We start from the raw sequence: 3,801 nt of genomic DNA, 5'->3' as shown, positions 1-3,801 counted from the left end.
TGTAATATATATATATATATATATAATATATATACATTTATTTATCTATCATAATAGGATACATTTTGTGAAAATATTGTGAAATATTTCTACAATTTAAAAGAATGGTTTTCTGTTTTAATATACTTTAAAATATGATTTATTCCTGTGGTGGAAAAGATGAATTTTCAGCAGCCATCACTCAGTGTCACAGTGTCACGTGAACCTTCAGGAATCATTCTAATATGCTGATTTATCTGCATTGTTGGAAACAGTTGTGCTGCTTAATATTTTTTTTGTAACGTGATACTTTTTTCAGGATTCTTTGATGAATAAAAGTTAAAAAGAACAGCATTTATTCAAAATAGAAATCTTTTCTAACAATATAAATCTTTGCTATAACTTCTTAACAATTTAACACATCCTTGCTGAATAAAAGTTCTAATTTCTTTCAAAAAAAAAGAAAGAATACAAATTTACTAACTGCAAACTTTTGAACTGTAGTGTATATTGTTAGAAAAGATTTCTATTTTAAATAAAAAATCGTTCTGATCCCAAACTTTTGACCGGTAGTGTATATACAATTAAATTATATATAAATTAATATAATATTATGTAATTTAATATATAGATATTACATATAATGTAATATATATTATTACATTTAAAATTTTTAAATATTAAATTTATTATCATTTCAATATAAATCAATAAATTAATAAAATGTATAAATTATATATATATATATATATAATGTACAATTTTAATATATATTTTTACAGTTATATATAATTATTAAATTCAAATTCAATTTTATTATTTAAAACGAAATAAATTTAATTAAACGAATACATTTAAATGATAAATTAATTTAAATTAATTACATCAAAGTATACACATTTATTATTGTTTAAATATAAATAATTAAATACATTTAAATAAAAGTAATATATTTAAATCATATATAAATGATTTTGTGTGTGCTGCACAGACTCAGGCGTCATGACTGGTGTTATGCAACATTCACAGAGCTGTGAGTTCACACTCATTGTGTTGATGTTTGCGGCTGCTGGCGGTGGACCTGCACATCTCCTCCGATCAGTCACATGGAGCTGCAGCGCCGGGAGACAGGCTTTCCCCTCACGCTGCACACGCTACAATACACTCTATCTGACGTCACATCATGAAAACACTGACTTACAGCATCTCAGACAGGTGTGAATTCTGTCAGGGATTCAGCAGTCACACAAGAAGCAAAAAAGGTTCAGACTGACATTTGTGACACACTACGGGTCAGTTTGGGTATTTTTGCACTGCCAACGAAAATAGTGAGATTTAGGAGTGGGATCAACTGACGGACCAACAGGAAGCACCTTGCATCACCCTAGCAACCACTCTGAGCATTCTAGCAACCACACAGCATAACTGCTTTCTAGCAACCTCTGTTAGCAATGCATTACATTATTACATGATTTATCAGCAAAGTATTTATGATTTAAATTAAAGAGAACACAAAAGTTGATAAATACCTGGTGAAATGTAAACCAATGTTCAAATGTGACTTTTAGTTTTTCACTAACCACTCATAAACATTGTTTTCTCAAAAAGACAAACATGTACATTCATGTTGCTTACATATTATCGTTGCACAGTTTGTGCTGAATACGATGTAATCAGACTTTAGCTATTAATGTTTTTTAAAATACTGAAAAAAGCACAAATGTCAGGGCATGTCAAAACGTCTCCAGGGCCCAAAACCCCCTCAGACCCCTGCTGCTGTTACCACATAATCACCGGTTCACTTACTGATGCACGAGTGTGTGTGTGATTCATAGAGCCTCTAACTGCTGCAGAAAGTGTCACTTCTGATCAGGCACGGCAAACTGAAGAGAGGGAATTACAGAAGAAAATAGAGGGGGGAATAGAGCTGTGGATGGAGAAACAAACACAACCCCAAAAAAGGCAGATCATGGAATAATGTAGATTAAAGGACTAACACCCACGGGTACAGAGTCGCCTGTCAGAAATCCAGAAACTGTCCTTTTAATCTGATTTTCTTGCCCAGTGTATTTTCTGGTTGGTTTGCTGGCATGTTAACTTCAAACAGTCTGCAGAACATTTCTAAAGAAATAAATGAACACTCCAGACCAATCAGCATTCAACAATGCTGTGGTATAAAAAAATAATAATGCTTGTGAGAATTCCTTGAACTTGACCAATGTTGTTATTAAAGGCGATATACTGTATATCATACACTATAAAATTACACAGCATTCAGTCTCTGCTGAATTATGGCGAATTCTAGCATTGAATGAAATACTAATATACAGCAGAGTAAATAGCTTAAAAAAACTATATTATTCAGGTTTTATTTATGCATTCACTATGAAATGGTGATTTTTCTTTTTAAGAAAATGCTTATCGTTGCAAAGTAGATAAAAAAATATCTAAAGCAAGACGTACATTAAATAAGGTGTGTTAATATTAATAATAAAGGCATGTTTTAAAGTAATGAAAATGCATGTAAATAAAGAATATATATTTGTTATATTTACACTATACCATTCAAAAGTTATGTTCAGGTTCATAAAATTTGTTAAAGTCTCTTATGCTCACCAAGGCTGCATTTATTTGTTCAAAAACATGGTAAAAATGAAATATTACTACGATTTAAAATAATTGTTTTCTATGCGAATATATTGTAAACTGTAATTTATTTCTGTGATGCGCAGCTGTATTTTCAGCATCATGGCTCCAGTCTTCAGTGTCACATGATCTTCAGAAATCATTCTAATATGCTGATTTGCTGCTCAAGAAACATTTCTGATTATTATCAATGCTGAAAACAGTTGTGCTGCTTCATTCTTCTGTGGAAACCATTATACGTTTTTTTATTTATTTTCAGGATTCTTTGAAGAATAGAAAGTTCAAAAGAACAGTGACAGTGATTAAAAGTGCGAAAGGCATGAGTGTGTTATTGCCTGAAGCACCAGTCAAAAAAGCAGCTACTGCACATTATTCAAGTATATCAAACATGTAGCCCACCAGATTATGCTGGTCCTATAAGGTTGGAGACCCGCGGCGTAGATGTTTTCCAGCATGTTCAGTTCCATTATGGAGACTCAAATGGCTCTGATGGGTTTGTTATGAACTCAGGAGAAGAAAACAGCACTGCCTTAAAAAAGGGACAGAAATTTTTTCATAGTCAGTTATTTTATGAATACACATCTGAGTATTAATGAAAACAGTTAAGCCATGAAATTGAGCCTTGTTTTATATTTTGCAATGCATTTGAAGTTGGAATGTGACGTTGGTCACATTGATTCAACAGCGCAGATAAATGCCGCGTCTGATGTGCTCCAATTTAACATGCTTATCTAAACATTTCTCTCCCGAGTCTTTAGAAACGAGTCCTGTAAGGCTGGATGAAATCTCTCTCCAACATCTGTACTGAGGCACAAAGGCTAATGGCTCAACCAGATGGCTTTACTAACGCTGGGGAAGACAGATGTACACGTCGTAATATGTCAATCGGATGACTTGAAACTAAACAAGAGATTCGTATTCAAAGAACATAAATTGTATTTTTTATTTGGATGCTTTGACATATGGTCGACGCTCTGAAACCGGCTGAAATGTTGCTGTCGTTCATTCATGCAATCAGTTCTGATTTTCCAGTGCAAATGTTAACCACCTCCCATTTTCTCATAGGTCACCTGACCCTGTCATGTCACTTCAGCTTGATCAATGTCGTTATTAAAGGCGATATATATCATACACACATGACAGATGACAGTAAAATTACACAGCATTGAGTCCCTG

This window comes from Sinocyclocheilus anshuiensis, unplaced genomic scaffold (genome assembly GCF_001515605.1).
Source record: "Sinocyclocheilus anshuiensis isolate Anshui unplaced genomic scaffold, SAMN03320099.WGS_v1.1 scaffold948, whole genome shotgun sequence".
Taxonomy (NCBI): Eukaryota; Metazoa; Chordata; class Actinopteri; order Cypriniformes; family Cyprinidae; genus Sinocyclocheilus; species Sinocyclocheilus anshuiensis.
This window is presented reverse-complemented; position numbering follows the sequence as displayed.